We start from the raw sequence: 21,559 nt of genomic DNA, 5'->3' as shown, positions 1-21,559 counted from the left end.
CAAAATGGACAAATTTCTAGAAAAACACAGTCTCCCAAAAACAATTCCCGGAAGAGATAGAAAACTTGAACAGACCAATAACAACTAAGGAAATTGAAGAGGTAATCAAGACTCTCCCAGCAAACAAAAGCCCAGGTCCAGATGGCTTCACGGCAGAGTTTTACCGAACATTCAAAAAAGAACTAACACCCATTCTCCTCAAACTATTTCAAAAAATTCAAGAAGAAGAAAGACTTCCAAACACGTTCTATGAGGCCAGCATAATTCTAATTCCAAAACCAGAAAAAGACACTACGAAGAAAGAAAACTACAGGCCAATATCCATGATGAACATAGACGCCAAAATCCTGAACAAAATATTAGCAAATCGGATCCAGAAATACATCAAAAAAATTATTCATCATGACCAAGTGGGATTCATTCCAGGGATGCAAGGCTGGTACAATATTCGCAAATCAATAAATGTGATACACCACATAAACAAAATGAAGAATAAAAACCACATGATCATATCAATAGATGCTGAAAAAGCATTCGACAAAATCCAGCATCCATTTCTGATAAAAACCCTCAGCAATGTGGGAATAGAGGGATCATATCTCGACATAATAAAGGCCATATATGAAAGACCTACAGCCAACATCATACTCAATGGACAGAAACTAAAAACATTCCCATTAAGAACAGGAACAAGACAGGGATGTACACTTTCGCCACTCTTATTTAACATTGTACTGGAAGTCTTAGCCACAGCAATCAGACATGAAGAAAAAATAAAAGGGATTCAAATTGGAAAGGAGGAAGTGAAACTGTCATTATTTGCAGATGGCATGATATTATACATAGAAAACCCTATAGACTCCATCAAAAATCTACTAGACTTAATAAATGAATTTGGTAAAGTAGCAGGATACAAAATTAACGTCAAGAAATCAACGGCATTCTTGTACACCAATGATGAACTCACAGAAAGAGAAACGGAAAAAACAATCCCATTTACCATCGCGCCAAAAAAATTAAGATACCTAGGAATAAACTTAACCAAAGAAATAAAGGACCTATTTGCAGAAAACTACAGGTCATTGAAAAAAGAAATAGAGGAAGATATAAAAAAGTGGAAGCACATACCCTGTTCATGGATTGGAAGAATTAACATAATTAAAATGTCCATACTACCCAAAGCAATCTATAGATTCAATGCAATCCCCATCAATATACCAACGATATATTTCATAGAACTAGAACAAATACTTCAAAAGTTCATATGGAACCAAAAAAGACCCCCAATAGCCACAGCAATCTTGAAAAAGAAGAACAAAGTAGGTGGGATCACAATACCAGATATCAGGTTATACTACAAAGCGACTGTAACAAAAACAGCCTGGTACTGGCACAAGAACAGGCATATAGACCAGTGGAACAGAACTGAAAACCCAGAAATGGACCCAACACAATACGCTCAATTAATATTTGACAAAGGTGGCAAGAGCATACAGTGGAGTAAAGACAGCCTCTTTAATAAATGGTGTCGGGAAAATTGGACAGCTACATGCAAAAAAATGAAACTAGACCATCAACTTACACCATACACAAAAATAAACTCAAAATGGATAAAAGACTTAAATGTGACCCGTGTATCTATAAAATTTCTAGAAGAAAATGTAGGCGACAAAATTTCGCACATCATACGGAGCAGAATTTTCACTGATACATCACCTAAGGCAACAGAAACAAAGGAAAAAATGAACACATGGGACTACATCAAACTAAAAAGCTTCTGCACAGCAAAAGAAACAATCATCAAAATGGAAAGGCAACCCACTGTATGGGAGAACATCATTGCCAATGATGTATCAGATAAGGGGTTAATTTCCAATATATATAGAGTTCTTATACAACTCAACAAAAGTAAGACAAAGAACCCAATTAAAAAATGGGCAGAGGAGCTGAATAGACACCTCTCCAAACAGGACATACAAATGGCCAAGAGACATATGAAGAAATGCTCAACATCACTAATCATCAGAGAGATGCAAATTAAAACAACAATGAGGTATCACCTCACACCTGTCAGAATGGCCACCATCAACAAATCATCAAACAACAAGTGTTGGCGAGGGTGTGGAGAAAAGGAGACTCTAATACACTGCTGGTGGGAATGCAGACTGGTGCAGCCGCTGTGGAAAACAATATGGTGTTACCTCAAAAAATTAAAAATTGAACTTCCATTTGACCCAGTGATCCCACTGCTAGGAATATACCCTAAGAAGCCTGAAACACCAATCAGGAAGAATATATGTACCCCTATGTTCATAGCAGCACTATTTACAATAGCTAAGATCTGGAAACAGCCCAAGTGTCCATCAGTAGACGAATGGATAAAAAAGCAGTGGTACATATACAGAATGGAGTACTGTGCAGCTGCCAGAAAGAAAGATCTCTTATCCTTTGAGACGACATGCAGGGACCTGGAAAGTATTATCCTAAGTGAAAGAAGTCAAGCAGAAAAAGACAAATACCACATGATCTCACTTATATACGGAATATAAAGAACATAACAGCCTGAGGAATACAGTAGACCCAGAAACATGGAAGTAGGGTACAGACTGACATCCCTCAGAAGAGGGGGTGGGCGGGGTGGGGGTGTGTGAAGAGATAAACCGCAGAACTTATATGCATGTATGCATGACCAATGGACATGGACAACTAAGCCAGGGAGGGGGAGGAGGTGGGGTGGGGTGGGGGGTGCCAATGGGGTGAAAAAGGTAAAATATCTGTAACAAAAATATAAATAAAAAATTTATAAAAAAAAAAAAAAGAAGAAGTATACAATTTCCATTATACCCCAAAGTTCTGCATTTCCTCCTGCAATCCACGCCCTCTCTCCATCCAGGCGCTGACTTGCTTCTTGCCATGGTAGTTTTACCTTTTCCGGAATTTCATTTAAATGAAATTATACAGTATGGAGTCTAATGTCTGGCTTCATTCATTAATGTGCTAAAATAGTGAATTATATGAATTGATTTTCAAATGTTAAACTGATATCAGGTTCCTGGGATAAACCACACTTGATGACCATATATTATTGTCCTTATATTATTTTATTAATATTTTGTCAAGGATTTTATATCTGTGTTTATGAGGGACCTTGCTCTGCAGTGTCCTTGTAATGTCATGTCATGTCATGTTCTTCTCAGGTTTTGATAATAGGGTAATGCTGGCCTCATAGTGTTTTGAATTAGGTATTATTTCCTCTCTTCTATTTTTTAAAAGAACTTGTGTAGACTTGGTTTTATTTCTTCCTTAAATGTTTTATAGAATTCAGTGAAATCTACCAGGCCTGGAGTGTTCTTTGTGACAGTGATTTTGATAATGAATTAAACTTATTTGATTTAAAGCTATTCATGTTATTATTATTATTATTATTATTATTGTGTTAAGAGCCGGATTTTGTTATATTACTCTCGAGAGGGTTGGACCTTAATTGAGGTAAATTGAGGTTAAGCTACTTGTAGATCGACCTGATCCTTTAGAGGCTTGCCTATTTTTGTTTTTGTTTTGAGGGTAGATTTTGTCTAGGACTAAACTACTAAACTACTAAAGCATGGTTCTTCAAAAGACTCTACCCAATGCATAGTGGTGTGCTGGTAAATGTGTAACAACTGGTCTCCAATGAAAAATAAAAACCTGATTTGTAGTGTTTATTTACCTGCTGTTATAGCCAGTTTCAATCTGCCAGTGTGACAGCAAACACCTCTCAAAATCCTTGAATATTTAACAATTAGCCAGCTCTAGCACACCACCACCAGTGCCCCTATCTTAGGAGGACTCTTCACCCTGACAGGAACTGTTTCTAGCTTTCTGGTGGTTCCTTCCCAGCCTTGTGGAATTTCACACCATACACGTGTAGCTAAGTATTCAGCCAAAGGCTCCAGTAGATATGTCTGCATGTCCCCAGGGCTCCTCCTCTCTCTCTTTTTTTATACAGCTCCCTTCTCTCCCATACTCTGCCTCACAAACTGTGCTCACCTCACCTTCCCACTTTCAGAAACCTAATGAGAGCACCAGCTCTGTTTGGGTTGCCTCTTTTTTCGCTATAGCTTGGAAGCTGTCTACAAAAGTAGACAGTAGGTTGGACGATTGTGGGGCTCACCTAGTTCGTTTTACTTCTCTCAGGGAATCAGAGTCCTAAACTGACTGTTCTCCAGTATCTGAAAACGATTGTTTTATATGTTTTGTCCAGTTCTCTAGTTATTTGTCTAATATTTTTTTTGTTTTGTACATGTTGTCCAGTTTTCTAATTATGTTAGTCTAATTCTAATTATATAAAATATAATTATTTTATATTAAGAGAGCAATTCCTGTAGTAGTTAATCCTCAATTTGGGCAAATTTTAATTTTGGTATTGATGTCTCCTCACTTAGGTAAGTAGTCAGCTGCCTTCGGGTTCCCAGGAAGCATTGGTGTGCAGTTTCTATTTCCCACCAATCTTCTTTTTCTTTTTCTTTGTCGGAGACAATGATCTTCCTACGTAAACTGTAAGAGGAATTAAAATTGAATTCAGTGAGGAAACATACGGTACCTACCCTCAATGATTGCAAGTCTTTTGGCCCTAAAAAAATTACGTTGTGTGCCATAGAGACCATATGGTTGAGATTGTCCAGGTGTTGTTGCTGGTGATGTGTGAAGGGTCACAGACAATGAGAGCGGCATATCAAATTTGGAGACGAACAACTGTGGTTTGTTCTAAATTTTGAAATGGTGAGCAAGCTATGTTGATCAAATTAGAAACCAATAAGCTTGACATTGATCTTAGGAATGAACAGAGGCAGCATTTCTCAAAACCTAGAAAAGTCACACTAGGCATCTGCTTGGGTTCCAAAGAAATGAGTCATATCAGGTTGGATACATGCACAGTGTCTGGCACATGGTGGAAACTCAGAAGATAGTAATTAAATGAGTGAATAAATTACTGACTGACTGCCCAGCTGGGTTGGCTCAGTGGTTAAGTGTCCACCCATGCACCAAGAGGTCACCGGTTTGATTCCCGGTCAGGGCACATGCCCAGGTTGTGGGCCAAATCCCCAGTGGGGGGTGTGCAGGAGGTGGCCAGTGGATGTTCTCTCATCATGTTTCTATCTCTCTCCCACTCCCTCTAAAATTAATAAAGAAAATAAATTTTAAAAAAATTACTGACTGACCAAATGAGTAAACAAATTATTTTCTTTTAACAGACAAAAAAACTAGTAGTCCAGCAAAGTACAGCAGAGAATACAGCCCACTTACAGCAAAACATTGCATAAAGTTTGTACAGTTCAGTTTAACTTAGTTTATTGAGTGTCTCTTGTGGGCCAGACATTCTGCCAGTTATTGGAAATACAAGCATGACCAGTACATGGTTGCTATAATTTAGGTTTAGACCTAGACTTATAAACATATAGTATCAATATGATGTAGCAATGATATTGCAGATGAATGCAGAGGCTACACTGGGCACTCAGATGATGACTGAAGAGTCACCCGGCTGTTTCGAAGGTTTACCGGAAAGCTTTCTAGTCTTGAATGATGTGGACATTTTCTACAGCATCGGTACTTCAAATATGCCTTCCAGTGTGGGTTTTAGTTTTGGTATTTTGAATTCTAAGTTCCTTATTATCCTGGATAGGTTTTCCCCTCTCTTTATCTTCATCTGCCTTATCTAGTGGAGGTTCTCCCAGATTTAGTATCAGTGTCAATCAGTGTTTGTTTTCATTTTTGTATTCTCCTGACTCCCCTTTTATATTTAAAAAAAATTTTTTTCTTTATTGATTTTACAGAGAGAGAGGAAGGAAGGAGAGAGAGATGGAAACATTGATGAGAGAGAACATTGATTGGCCGCTTCCTGCATCGCCCCCACTGGGGATCAGGCCCACACTTGGGCATGTGCCCTGACTGGGAATCGAACCGGCAACCTCTTGGTGCAGGGGTTGATGCTCAATCATTGAGCCACACCAGGCTTTTATATTTTAATGGGCCATTGAAAGAGCCAGAATTAGAGTCTGTGTCCAACTGCTAAGTGACTGTTATTATTATTATATTAGGATTATAGTGCTTCCAAGGACTGGGTTTTCTGCATGGGTGTTTCCTTTATATATTTGGACACTGTGTCAACACAATGTAAATAAGAGAATCTTTCAAAAAAGAAACCAAAACACAGTGGTTTTCAATATTTTCACCAGTGATGACTCCTTTTTTTCATCCTTACACAAACCAGGTTTTAAGAGATATCTTATAAATAAGTTATTTTTAATAATTATAGAAATTAATTTGAGACACATGCCATTTCCAAGTAGAGTTTTGCTGATTAGGATAACATATCTAGTTGGAATTCATATAATTTAGCTATAAACAAAAAACGTCAGAATAAGCACTTGTCAAGAACCTAATGTATGCCAGGCCCTGCGGAAATGCCTTCCGTACTTCAGGTCAGGTAAGCCTCACAATCATCATGTAATGTACACACTGTCGCCAACTCTATTTACTGATGAGGAAGCTGAGGTTCAGAGATTGAATAAATTGGACATAATTTCACAGCTAGTGAGTTGAATTACAGTCTGTCTGGCTCCAGATTCTAAACTCTTAACCTTTATAATGCATAGTTGACCCTTTAATTAGACCAAGTGGTTACTTGAGTGTAAATGAATGATTTCTGTTACACTTTCTGAAGCAATGAGAATAGCACATAGACATCCATCACTTACCTTTGGGGACGCTTAAGTAGAGCCTCTGCTCTAAACGTATAATACTGTTTAGTATCCTGAGCCTTGCACCGAGTAAGTGCTGCCTACTCTATGCCATCCTTTGGGAATGCTAAGACAGATACAACCATGAGAAGTTCACTGGTAATGCACTGAAATGGGGGCAGTCTTGCCCAGCATGCTTGTCACCTCAACAGAATTTCATTTGCAAAAGCTGGGCTTACTTAAGAGAGGAACACTTCTCCCAATAGCCTACTATCCTGCAAATATGTATTTAGGGACATTTGCAGTTGCTCTATTTACCTAATCATTGCTGATGGCCGCTTTGGATCTCCGACAGCTGAATGTGTAAACAGGGCTCCTAGGTCTTCCTCGAGGCAGGCCGCTGGCCCAGTGGAGCAGAACGGCTTCTCCAGAGAACAGGACGTCCTTGAAGCGCAGCCTGCTGAGTGTCAAGCAGTGCTTTAGGGTTGCTTATGAAGTCATTGGTACCGTTCTCCTCACAGCTAAATGTCAAAATTTACTAGGAAATTGGGTACCACTAAGAACTGAATATCAGTAAACATGAAAGCTAAACAGATTTTTTAAAAAGTTAAGAATAGGGTCAGCATGCTACTTTATGGTCAATAAATACATAATAGGCAAGGAGAAGCCATTTAAAAAGAGTTTGTGCAGCCAAACCAAATACACTAGGTTGTAGAGTTATGATAATTGTGATTACTAGATAGTAAAGTAGAAATTATTGATCTTATCCACAGGAACACAGGTATTGTTTCAGCATATTATAGCATATTGGGAAATCATTAACTTGACTGTGAAGCTCACCTCTTATACCCTCTGTGATCTAACATCACACGGAGTCTCTTCTCTTCTCTGCAGTACTTGCAGGGATGCAGCCCAGCTCACAGGGCCCTGCTCGACTCCTGTATTCACTTGTTAGGCCTGCTAAAGCAAAGCCACAGACTATGGGGTTTATAACAACAGAACTTCGTTGTCTCACAGTTCTGGGGACCAGAAGTCCAAAATCAAGGTGTCAGCAGGGCCATGCTCCCTCTGAAATCTGGAGGAGAGAATTCTTTCTTGCCTCTTCCTTGTTTCTGGTGCTGGCCAGCAACTGGCATTCCCTGACTTGCAGCTATATCACCTGGATCTCTGCCTCTGTAATCACACGGCCTTCTCTCCTGTGCATGCGTCTCTCTCTGCCTTTCTTTGAAAACTTTTCTTTATTAATTTTTGAGAGAGAGGAAAGGAGAGGGAGAGAGTAACAGAAACATCTATGAGAGAACATTGATTGGCCACCTCCTGCATGCCCCCCACTGGGGATTGGGCCCACAACCTGGGCATTGCCCTGAACTGGAACTGAACCAGAAACCTGGTGGTGAATGGGTTCATGCTCAACCACTGAGCCACACTGGCTGGGCTCTCTTTGCCTTTCTTATGACACTGGTCATGTTGGATTAAGGGCCCACCCTATGACACTATGACCTCATCTTAACTAATTACATCTGCAAGGACCCTATTTCCCAAAAACTCCTTGGGGTTAGGACTTCAACATATCTTTTGGGATATAACTCCCATAATAATTCCCATCTGTTCAATAAACCCTCCCGAAATCACTCTTTGCTTTACATTTGGACAGCTTGTAGGTCTTCTCTGCTCCCTACCCGATGCCCCTCATTATTAGCTGTTAGAGTATGCCGTATGTCTTGTCTCCCTAATTCCACTGGAAACTCTTTGGTTGTTAAAGAATTCTTACTCAAACTCACTTCCACAAAGCACTTAAAACAGTAACTTGATATCTGACAGTAATCTAGACTTAAAAATTTTTTTTTACATAGATTATCTAACATGATTCTTCCATTATCCCTCTGCAGTGGATTGGCTCGCTGGCATCACGCTGATTTCATATCCAAGGGAATTAAGATTCAGAGAGGCGAAACGACGGGCCGGAGCAATGAGACACATAGCTTGGGCTAGTCCAGCTGCCTTTTATTGGAAAATCTTTCTGTCCTCTCTTCTCAGTCTCTGCAATTTAGTTATTAATGGGCCAAGAGTCCCTCTGGGTGGGTGGGGACCCTTCTTAGCCTGAGGCAAAGTGAGGGAGAGAAGAAAGAGAGGAAAATGTGTATGAAAAAGTCTGCCTTTTCCATTAACCCAGGCATTCAGAAAGTCACAAGGCCACCCAGCCCCGCTTCTCTTTCCTTGGTAGGTTCAAACTATTTTTCTCCAGTATAACAATGTAAAACCTCAATTTTATAAACTTCTGCCCCCATCCCTACTCTCTCAGTCTAAGAAAATAGCTTCTCCTCCTGCGTTTTGTTTTAATGAAAAGTATCTTGTAGAAATTCCTTCAACATCTTCCACCTACTTTACGAAAGGCTGGAAGTGGAAGGGATTAGGAAGGAGGTGGGGACGAGCGGGGACAGAATCCAGTGGCTGCTGTCCGAGGGCCAGTTGGCCAGGGCTCATCTGCTGGAGAGACTCGTGGCCCCTGCCATGTCCCCAGTCTCCAGCCTCAGGAGGAGAGGAGAGGAAGGAGCACTTGTTTGGGGAGAGGCTTACATACTGTAAGTGCCTGCTGTGGGCACCTGTTTCCACTGTCTTTCTCTTTTTTCTGGGAGTCACAGAGGAGAGCTTGGAAGTCATAATCAGCTTAGAGAAGAAAAATGAGGTCCTCCCTGGTGGGAGGGGTGGAGAGATGGAGAGGGAGAAGGAGAAGGGTTGGGAGGGAGGGAGAGATGGAGAGGGAGAAGGAGAAGGGTTGGGAGGGAGGGAGAGATGGAGAGGGAGAAGGAGAAGGGTTGGGAGGGAGGGAGAGATGGAGAGGGAGAAGGAGAAGGGTTGGGAGGGAGGGAGAGATGGAGAGGGAGAAGGAGAAGGGTTGGGAGGGAGGGAGAGATGGAGAGGGAGAAGGAGAAGGGTTGGGAGGGAGGGAGAGATGGAGAGGGAGAAGGAGAAGGGTTGGGGAGGGAGGGGAGAGATTGGAGAGGGAGAAGGAGAAGGAGAAGGGTGGGAGGGAGGGAGAGTGGAGAGGGAGAAGGAGAAGATGGTTGGGAAGGGGAGGGAGAGATGGAGAGGGAGAAGGAGAAGCGTTGGGAGGGCTGGAGACATGGAGAGGGAAGAAGGAGGAAGGGTTGGGAGGGGAGGGAGAGCATGGAGAGGGAGAAGGAGAGAGGGTTGGGAGGTAGGGAGAGATGGGAGGGAGAGAAAGGGTGGGAGGGAGGAGAGATGAGAGGGCGAAGGAGAGGAGTGGAGGGAGGGAGAGATGAGGGGAGAAGGAGAAGGGTTGGGAGGGAGGGAGAGATAGAGAGGGAGAAGGAAAAGGGTTGGGAGGGAGGGAGAGATGGAGAGGGAGAAGGAGAAGGGTTGGGAGGGAGGGAGAGAAAGGAGAGGAGAGGAGAGGCAGGAGAGGAGAAGAGAAGAGAGAGAACAGAAAGATAATGAGAAAATTCTAAGGAGAAAACTTGGCTTTTCTCTGAGAAGTGGAGAACTGATAGTTAAGCTGTGAGGTTTGCTGCTCCAAAGTGATGCATTATAACTAGGCTTTTTGACTCTGAATTCTCTCTTTGATACTTTGCCTCAAAACTTTCTATTCCTATAGTCTGTGCATCATCTAGAAGTAATGAGTAAAGTTATTGAAGTGGGTGGGGGAGAGAATGAATCAACAACAATGGAACAACTTAGGTTGAAAGCCATTCCAAGTTTAGAAATACAATCTGGGCTGGCCAGGTAGGTCAGCTGATTAGAGCATTGTCCCGATATGCTCAGTTGCAGGTTCAGTCCCAGGTCAGGGCATATACCAGGAGCAACCAATCAGCCCGGCCAGTGTGGCTCAGCAGTTGAGCGTCAACCCATACACCAAGAGGTGGCTGGTTCAATTCATGGTCAGGGTATATGCTCCAGTTGTGGGCCTGGTCCCCAGTGGGGGGCATGTGGGAGTTGGCTAATTGATGTTCTCTCTTGTCAATGTTTCTCTCTCTCCCTCTTCCTTCCCAGCTCTCTAAAATCAACAAAGAAAAAAAAAAAGAATTAATGAATCCATGTGTAAATAAGTGGAACAAAAAATTGATCTCTCTTTCTCCTTTCCTCTCTCTAAAATCAATAACTTTTAAAAAAGTTTAATGTATAATAAAAAGAATTACAATCTGCACAGACAAGCAGGGCAAAGAGACTCTGGGTGAGGTTTCTTGGGACTGTAGGACAGGCTAAGTGGTGGCTTTGATCCCTTAGAGAGTGGTAAAACCCTAAATGAAAAGACAAGTAGAAGAACAAGATTTGCATGCAGTGTGACATTGTCTACCCTATACACTCACCCTCGCCTCGTGCATGTGTGTGCACTGCGACACACATGTAAACATGCCTGTGCATGTCAGTCTTCTTCCATACTCCTAGCCCTGGGGTCTAGCTCAAATCCGAGGACTGCAGCTCTGAGCAGGATCAGACCAGGGACAACTCCATGGCTCTGGCTCAGACAGAATTTGAGGATCCTCATTCAGAAGTGAACAGGGAATGTTGAAAACATATGTCACAAGTCTTAAGGGGTTCAAGAGCCTCTGAACTCTAAAAGTAATGAGGGATCCAGGCCATTTGTCCTTGACTGTGCTACTATGATAAAATAGATTGGAGATAATAAAAGGTTATTAGTCTGGAAATGCCAGGAAAGGGCTGGAACCCAGGAGGCCTAAGTGCACCCCCACCTCTTCTCTGAGCAAAGATTCTATCCTATGTGTCCGTTTCTCCTTTCGCAAAGTGAAATGTGTTCTCCGGTGCAGTAGTCATTGCTTCTCAGACTCTGATGAGCATACATGTCACCTGGGATCTTGTAACCAAAGATTCTGATGGAGGAGTACTGGGCCTTGAGGTTCTGCATTTATAATAAGCTCCTATGCTGCCAGCAGTCTACAGGACACTTTTGCCTGAATTAGAAAAACGTGCCCCCTCTGGACAGTCCTGCAGGTGACTTTGCAAAAACAATCTTTTGCCCTAGGATGTGGCTAGTGACAGGCAGGCTGGGTTTTAGCACCTGCCCTCCTGCATGCAGTGCTTTGAGCAGTGCATCTGCCCAGCTGTACCCGGCAGAACTGACCACGTAGGCAGCTGTCTCCCGGACGACTACTAAGACAGTCGTGCTTCTGATTCATCAGAGGTGTTCTGCTACTCTCTCCTTCATGGCGCAACTCAGCCAAGCCCATCAAGACATCCTTTCTCACGCTCATTCTGACATAGGAATATCTGTGTGTCTCCTGAGACTGCCAGACCATACATGGGAAAGAACAGATTCCTTTTCTGAAGAACAGAGTTTGGCCCCTGGCTCCCTAAGTGCACTCAGCCTGGCGCTCCGAGCAGGTTGGAGACCCTGTGTTTGGAGTTTTATAGCTCATGTCATTTGTTAATCCAGGATCTCAACAATTAAGCTCCTGTATCTATTCTCAGTACGTGATTATTATCTGGTTTGTTTCTCATCAAATATTACTCCTGCCTTATAGGGGATCAGACATGAAGGCAAAGGGCCAAGGGCTCAGCATTTTTCTAAGATGTGTGTTTACCTTGGATGGCAGGATTCAGTGCAGTGCCAGGCTCTAGAAAGTTCTCTTAGCCACACCTCTGCTCTGCTGCCTTGTTCTGTCTGGTCTATCATTGGGGAGAAATCCAAAATATGTGTTTGTCTTCAGTGTTGCCAAATTCTTCCCTTTATAGGAGCTGAAGGTCAAGGTTGGAGCGCAATGGAAGCAGCCAGGGCAAGCACCCGTGACAGCTCATGGGCCCAGGCTGTCTCCACAGGGTTTGGTGCTGTTCATCACGTATCTCACAAAAAGAAACTTTTGGCCAAGGACAGAAAATTCTGGTTTCTCTAGTAGCAGATTAAAAGGAGCAACAAAGAAGAATACAAAGATCGCTGGGCCAATCATTTGGAGCTTTTGGTTCTATTAACTAAGGTTGCTTGTGTTGATTTCTCTCAGCTACAGCCATACAATGAAACAATAGAATTAAATAATGAGGGGGGTTTTCTCTAGTAGAAGAGTCTAGTAGAAGAGAAATTTGGTGGTTTTAACAATGTACTTATTTTCTGTTAAGCTAAATTTATATAGATAAAAAAATGTCCTGTATATTAAGACAGTAGAGTTAATTTGTAACCTAAATACAGTTCCATTATATGTTACTTCAGAAATAATGAGTGTGGGCTTTAACAAGTTTTAAGTCTATTACTTTTTAGCCCCTAAACTTTGATGATAGATTCCTATCAGTAATAAAAGACCAACAACCCAATAGAAGAAACAGGAAAGATATAAACAGACTGCTCACAGGAAAAAAATACAAATGGCTCTTAAACATTTGAAAAGATGTTTGACTTCACTCATAAGATAAATGCAAAATAAAACTACTTACAATGACCATTTATCACCTGCAAGAATTGTAAAGACCAGAAAGTTTGATAATACACCCTAAATTATCCACTAGTAAGGGGATGTTTAAATTAACTATGGTACATCAGTACCATGAAATAATATACAGCTGTAAACAAACAAAACACAACCAAGAATAAGGAAGCTTTTCTATGTACTGATGTGGGAATTTTTTCAATATCTTATATTCGGTGGTTAAAACATAGGATAAGAGAACAAGGTACAGAATGGTGTGTGCCGCACACATCACCGTTTATACGATTTGTGTGAACAGTTGGCCTGGATTTCTTCTTCGGGTGGGATGTGTCATTTGTCATGTTTTTCTTCAAGATGTGTAGGTGCAATGTTGGCAAAATGAGGAGAGCGTGCTCATAGTACGGGAGGCCTGGTTTGTTGGACGCTGCATTTCCCGCTCCCAAGAAGTTCCCTCTTTCCTCCGGGCCTGCTGTGGTGGTATGAAGGCAGCCCTCTGAAACACGAGTTCGAGTTTCCTTAGACTCTCCCACCCACACTTAGAGGCCCCTGGCAGGCACGTGGCTCACTGAGTTTATCCTGAGTTATATCCTAAACAGAAAGGATGCCCAGAGCGGAGGGAGTGAGCGGGAGACGGGAAGAGCCTACCTGGCCCTGCACTCCAGAAGGGGCTCCGGAACGAGTTTGGCTGAGCAAAGGGGAGCAGAGATCTAGTGAAAAGAAGACATGTCATTGATAGAAATATTGGGAATATATTACAAGGACCCTGTGAGCTAAAATCCAGGAGTTTGGGGGCCAGCTGAATTCAAGAAAAGAGTGAAGTCCCTTTCATTGTGAGCCCCGGCAATGGCCCCAGTGGCCCTTCCCACTTGCCCGGAGCTCGGAACTCCTGGCTCTCACTTCTCAGGTCTCGGACTTCCTTGCTTTGCCTTTTCTAGTCATATAATCTCATTTTTAAAAAATTTCCAGCACTGCCATTGTTCTTTCAGAAATATATTTTATGACCTTTCAGTGGGGCCTTGGGTGGGAAGAGGAATATAACTGAAAGAAGTTTTTCTGGCATAACTGTCTGTCTCGAGGAGTCACAGTATGGGTGGCCAGGGTAACATGAGGTTTTGGGGCTGCTTTTCCCGGCTGCCTCTCTGCCAGGTGGCCACATCCCTCACCCTGCCAGGTGCCTCGCTATCCAGCTCTCCAGGCTGGGTCCCAGCACCTTCTCCCTCTACTTTCCCTTCAGGCCTCTGCTTGGTGAGCCCCCCCCTCCCAGCTGCTCCTGCTCACTGTGAGTTTCTACTGCATCACCCCTCAACTTGCTTTTTCTAAACCCTTCACCCTTTGTAAATAGTTCCTTTACCAAATTTCCAATGACCTGTTCTGAGAACCTATTCTGAGAGTGCCACATACTTCCAGCCAGACCCCTGTGATGCAGAGCCCGACTATGAGACAAAGAATCACTGGCAGCTGCTCAAGTGTGTGAAATCTTTGGTGCTAACAGTTTTCTTTCTTTTTTTTTAATCCTCACCCGAGGACATTTTTGCATTTATCTTCAGGTAGAGCAGGTAGGAGAGAGGGAGGAAGAAAGAGAGAGAAACATTGATGTGAGAGAGACACATGGACTGGTTGCCACCCACACGACCCCAACCAGGGCTGGGGCAAACTGCAACCAAGGTACATGCCCTTAGCGGGAACCGAACCCGGGACTCTCTGGTCCATGGGCTGATGCTCTAACCACTGAGCAACTGGCCAGGGTAGTGCTAAGAGTTTACATAAAGGAAAGTCTATTGTGCTACCCAGACTGTATAAAGTTGGAGGAAATCTTTTATTTTATCCAGTAACTGTGAGGTAGAGTTTAGACAGATTCAAGGTCATTCTTTGACACATTGGTTCTGCAAATCACTTACTTTGCCCCTGTCATACCCTAAACTCTGGTTAGATTTCGGTGGGTACGGAAAAGGAGTCACATATGGGGTCTCTGCCCTCAGTGTGCTGTCAAACTATTGGTGGAATCAAGACACTCAAACCAAAAAAGAAAGAAAGAAAGAAAATACAAGGTAATGTATGATGTGATTGGTTATAAAGCTGACTTGTTAAACATTCTAGCGTGTAAAAGACATAAGAGTCATCCAGCTTGGTTTTCCTATATACAGATGACGTCTGAGAAGTTAACTACAGTTCACTTAGGGCTAATACCTGAACCCAAGTCCATGTGTTCCAGCGTGATTCTGCTTCTCTACCCCAGGCTGCCTCCCCTTTAACAAATATCCCATTTACACTGGTGGTGTCACATCCCTTGAGGTTTATCTAAGGATTATGGCTGATTGAAACTTTGAACAAACATACAAGAAGTTGTATACATGAATGAGTCATAGTAGCTTTATGTTATTATTATTTTTTATTAAAATTTTATTTCTTTATTGATTTTAGAGAGAGACGAAAGGAGAGAGAGATAGAAACATTGATGAGAGAGAACATTGATTGGCTGCCTCCTGCATGCTCCCCACAGGGGATCGGGCCCACAACCTGTGCAGGTGCCCTAACTGGGAATCGAATCTGGGACCTCTTGGTGTATGGGTTGATGCTCAACCACTGAGCCACACCAGCCAGGCCTTATTATTTTTCATAGTAGTCACAGTTACTTTGTAATCACAGGTGTGGTACCTAATATATTCAGGTGGGTCAGGAACCAAAAAGAGAGGGTTGATCTTCTGCCACCCAGGAGAATTTCTCCACCCTAGCTCCTTGCGTAGGGCAGCCCTTTTCCTAGCTCCAGCGGGCCATCTCCTGTGGCTTGCTGGTGGTTATATATCTTGGCATGGCCTGTCAGAACTGTAGTTGTCCTGTGTGGATGCATCACTAAGGGGACCATTCTGTCCCCCATGGGGGCTTTAGAAATAAATGACTCTCCTGGGACTAGCTGAGGGATCAAGAGAGCAGAAGCAAGAAGGACAAATGCCTTCCTGAATGTAACAGTCAGAGGCAAATTTCCATGCTCCTTTGCAGTGGTATTTCTGACTAGAATCCCACTTATTTTCTTCTGACATAGCCCTTCTCAGGTCTTCATAGAGCTCCTGTCATTTTTTTCATGTTGTTCCCAAAGACTCATTGCCTTCTAGAGGTAGCAACCCTCAAAAAACCATCCAGGATGAAAGTGGCATTCAGGGGTAACAGATGGCTCCAGGTGTGACTGCACCTGCGGAGCTGATGGTGCTGGGCTCTGAGAATATTCTTGGGCTTGGCTCATGGGGTCTAATCGTGAGATGGTCATCAAATGACATGTGCTGGGTCCTTCTGAAACAGGGGCTATCTCTTCTTTTCCTCTCATTCATAAAATTGTTGCATTTTAGAGCAATCTGACTATGTAGGGGTTGAAACCATATTTTGCAGAAAATTTAGGCTTAAATAGGCTAAATCAGTGCTACCCCAATTTTGTGATGCACGTAACCCACCTGTGGGTCTTGTTAAAATGCAAGTTCTGATTCATTATGCCTGGATCAGGGCCTGAGAGTCTTCATTTCTAATAAGTCCCCAGATAATGCCCAGGCTACTGGTCAAGTAGCAAAGAACTATATTTCATGTCCAAAGGCAGAGAAGTGGTTAGAACCAAGACCAGAACTGTATTTCCTGACTCTTAACGCTACATGGTCTTAAAACTTGGAACCTCCCCTCTCTCCTCAAATATGAGCATAAAAAGCATAAAAAGAAGAGAGTGAGAAGGAGAGAGAAAGCAGCTGCCTCTGCAGCAACAGGTAGGGCTGATAACTCTCTGAAAGAGAGATTTGAGTAGGAAGGGGAGGAGAGACTAGGAAAAGACTAGTCTCGAGTTATAGAGGCTGACACCCTCGCTTCAGTACCCAAACAGCCCAGTTAACTTGCTTTGGTTCTGGCCCCAAAAATGATGCATCTTACTTAACCAGTCTTCTTGAGATTGTGTGATGCTTGCCCCAATAGGAGGATAAAAATAAATTTCCATCTAAATTTTTAAAAAATGAACCACTGCTTTGCCCTGGCTGGTTTGGCTCAGCTATAGAGCGTTGGCCCTCGGACCAAAGAGTTGTGGGTTCGATATCGATCAAGGACATGTACCTTGATTGTGATTCAGTCCCCGGCCCTGGTCAGGTTGTGCAGGAAGCAACCAATAGCTATGTCTCTCTCACGTTGATGTTTCTTTCTCCCCTCTGCCTCACTCTATCTGAAGATAAAAATGGAAAAAAGTATCCTTGGGTGAGGATTAAAAAAACAACAACAATAATAAAAAAAAAGTAATCACTGCCTTAAAATTTAGAATGTGTATCTTACAAAGGTAAACCTTGTATTTATCTGTTGGCCACAGATAGGTACTATAAAGTCCTCCCAAAGATATGCATCAAGTAGAAATTGATGTAGAAACTTTTGCCTCAAGTAGAATCTTGGCAATATCAGTGATTAAGTCATGATACATATCTATAAAATAAGGGCATAAAATGTGCCATAAAAAGGAAAAAAGTTATAAGAGCATGCTCTTGGGAATTTAAAAATATGGTTTCAGAAATGAAAATATCAGTGGAAAAAAGATAGAGAATCAAGTCAGAATGGTCCACATCAGATTAATAAAAATGTAGGAAAGTACATAGAAGAGGGAGGGCCTGTGAGGGTGTGGCGGTTCACTGAGAAGGGCCAGCTAAAGTCCCCCTTGCAGGTAAAAGCCTACTACAGACTATGGAAATTTCTCCCATTCAACTGTTAACGACTCTAACATACATACTGTATACTATTTAGTGTAGTCTTCTCTTCCTAACTAGATGTAAGTTAGTAGAAGTCAGGGATCACGCTTCTTTTTTTTTTTTTTTTGTTAATCCTCACCTGAATTTTTTTCCATTGATTTTTTATTTTTTAAAATTTATTTATTTTATTTGTTAGTTTTTTTTCTTTATTGTTTTTTAGAGAGAGAGGGAGGGAGAGGGAGAGAGATAGAAACATCGCTGAGAGAGAACATCGATTGGCCGCCTCCTGCATGCCCCCCACTGGGGATCAGGCCCACAACCTGGACATGTGCCCTGACGGGAATTGAACCTCTGACCTCTTGGTGCATGGGTAGATGCTCAACCACTGAGCCACACCAGCCGGGCAAGTTTATTTCTTATCGTTGACATTATTACAGATGTCCTTTATTTCTCCTCCCACTTCCCCCCTCCACCCAGCCCCTACTCCACCCTAGGGCTTCACTACATTATTTTTTGTGTCCATGGGCTATGCATATGTGCATAAAGTTCTTTGGAAATGCGATTTTATTATTTTTTTAATTTAAATTAATTTAATTTTTTTCATCACCATCTATCTTCTTTATGCCCTCTTCCACCCCCTCCCACACCCAGCATCCACCACACTTTTGTCTGTGTCCATGAATTCTCTCCTTTTTCTTTTTCGTGCAATCCCTTTGCAACCCCCCCCCCCCAAAAGCCCTCCCCCCCCAGTGCTGTCTGCCTGCTCTCTCTCTGAGTCTATCTCTCTTTTGCTTGGTAGTTCAGTTTGTTCACTGAATTCCACATATGAATGAAATCATATGGTACTTGTCTTTCTCTGACTGGCTTACTTCACTTAACATAATGTTCTCCAGGTCCATGAGGCTGTCACAAAGGGTAAATTTTTCTTCCTTTCTATGGCAGAGTAGTATTCCATTGTGTAAATGTACCACAGCTATTTTATCCACTCGCCTACTGATGGGCACTTGGGCTGCTTCCAAATCTTGGCTATTGCAAATAACACTGTAATAAACATATGGGTACATATATTCTTTTGCATTAGTGTTTCGGGTTTCTTCGGATAAATTCCCAGAAGTGGAATTGCTGGGTCATAAGGCGTTTCCATTTTTAATTTTTTGAGGTAACTCTATTGATTGTTAGAGAGAGTGGAAGGGAGGAAGAGGAGGAGAGAGAGAGAGAGAGAGAGAGAGAGAGAGAGAGAGAGAGAGAGAGAGAAATATCCATGTAAGAGAAACACATTGATTACTTGCCTCCCCCACACACCCCGACTGGGGCTGGGGATTGAACCTGCGACCTCGTCCAGGTATCAAACTCAAAACCCTACAGTGTGTGGGCTGACACTCTAATTACTGAGCTAGGGCCTTCCAGCGTGTTCTCAAAACACTGCTTTTACTGAGTCAGTTTTCTGCTTCATATTTTTCAGTAGGTAAATTGCCTATATATAAAACTTCATGTTGACTAAAGTGATGGATGTTTAGATTTTACAATTTTAGTGTATTTTTTCTAAAGCAAAAATTTGAAATTACTGTGATGGACCTAATAAGTACAAGCAATCTATTCAATCTATTTAAATCTTTTAAATCTATTTAAAAATTGCCTGATTTTTCTTTTTTAATATTCCTCCTTGAGTTGACTTTCAGATATTTATAATTAGAGCTTTATTCCTTTGGCACAAATTACAGCTTTGTGTTGAGTTAAATACCTGGTAGAACGAATATTAAAGCCATTATCAGTCATTTATATGTAAAAGTAAATGAAATTACCATATCTTTTCGTGAGGGAGGGTTTTACCAAAGGGACTATGAAGAAAGAAGTGGGCATGAGGTATCTAAACCCCTCTCCCCAAATAAAACGGCTCAAAAGCATGAACATGAAGGAATTTGGGAGAAAAGCCAAAAAGGGGAGATGAAAAAAGGCACATTTTCCCCGCCTCACAATATTGCTAGGCTTGGCATGGATCTTGTCCAAGATACCTATCTTGTTAACTCCCAGGTCACACTCTGCTGCCTCAGTTTACTCCCAGAAGAACTAGATTCAGAGCAGAAAGCACGAGTCCAGCTCATCAGAAGAACCAGTCTGGGAGAGTAGAGAGGAAGCTTCTAGGAGTTTAGGGGGAGGAGGATGATTGGTTCAAAAGTACACAGGACCGGACTGGGTGAACAAAGCAAGTTTGCTCAGGAAGTGGCTGAGAGAGAATAAACAGAGAGGATCAAGATGGCCTCGATTCAGTGGGTCTAACCCTCTCACTTGGACATGCATTCTTAGCAGAAGGGTCCTGGCTGGCACTCAGCTCTGCAGAGAGGCTCTAGCCAGGTGTGGAAGGCCCTGTCCTGACCCCCGTGTCCTCTGGACTTGGCAGTCTACCACAGGTCTCCTACGAGTCTCCTACAAGTCTCTCCTTGTAGCTGGGGCAGAACTAGCCAGTCCAGCCTCCGTGATTTCCTTGGTTGACACCAGTTAGCCAGTTCATCTCTTGTATTTAGGCTTGGATTTTGGAGTCAGAGAAATTGGTTTCTAATCCTGGTTGCAATGTTTGCTCATCTATTGAGTGAGTTTGGAAACTTCTAAGAACTGGAAGTCTGTCTACCTAATGGAGCTGTGATGATGAAATCAAAGGATTCTTCCAAGTGTTAAGCACAGTGCTTAGGACGTAAAATGTATCTCCCTAATGCTGGTTAAGAGCGTTTTTGTTCTTCGGCAGCCCAATCCGCTCTCTCTCATGCTTCCAGGTACAGGATGCCGAGCGCAGGCTCCAGCCTTGCTTCAGAGAAGTAGAATTCTCTAATGCTCACTAGACAGCTAGGACACTTCACTGCCACTTCCAACTCAGTGTATCCCAAACCGAACTGCCAGCTCTTCGCCACTCCTCCTGTATTTTAGGAGATAGCCTGGTGTTGCTTTTGAGTCTAGAGCCTTTTGCTCTGTTGCCCACATTGCTGAGTGATTCTTTCTCGGCGATTCTGCTTTCCTTTCCTTTTCTTTTTGTATCTTCACACGAGGATATTATTTCCATTGATTTTTAGAGAGAGAGGAAGGGAGCAAGGGAGAGAAACACTGATTGGTTGCCTCCCGCACGTGTTGTTTGGGGATTGAACCTGCAACCCAGGTGCATGCCCTTGACTGGGAATCAAACCCAAGACCCTTCAGTGTGCGGGCTGACTCTCTAACCACTGCGCACACTGACCAGGGCCTGTTTCCCTCTCTTTATCCCATTCCCTCTTTGTAGTCACACTGTCTCAGTGACTGCCACAGCCCCTCACCTTTTATCTGTTTATAATCAAGCCCCAAAATATCTTTTGAAGACTTTCCTATGCGCCAAGCCTCGTCCCTTCTCTCACTGGAAATGAACACTCAGAGGGAGGTGAGTCCCAAAAGACATGACAAGAGCACTTTTTATGCAGTTTATGGGTTCAAGCTCACGGTCTTAACCAATAACATACCACTCAGAATAATCTCTCGGTTTGGACTTGTTTTATTCCACTTAAAGTCCTCCTTTCCTGTGTGTCTTTGAAAAGGGGTTTATATGTACTGGGGCTTATCCTTTAATGCCCCAGGTCTGACATGCAAATAAAACACTCCATCTCAGTGTGTTCACCTGGAGAAAGATTTTATTAGGTAAATATAGCAGTAAGTCACCTGTTCATCAGAACACATACAAAGATATTCGACCTTTTGTCATCTCTCCTCCTTTGCCAAAGGAAATGAT

This window comes from Molossus molossus, unplaced genomic scaffold (assembly GCF_014108415.1).
Source record: "Molossus molossus isolate mMolMol1 unplaced genomic scaffold, mMolMol1.p scaffold_m16_p_4, whole genome shotgun sequence".
Classification (NCBI taxonomy): Eukaryota; Metazoa; Chordata; class Mammalia; order Chiroptera; family Molossidae; genus Molossus; species Molossus molossus.
Note: the sequence above shows the minus strand (reverse complement) of the source record.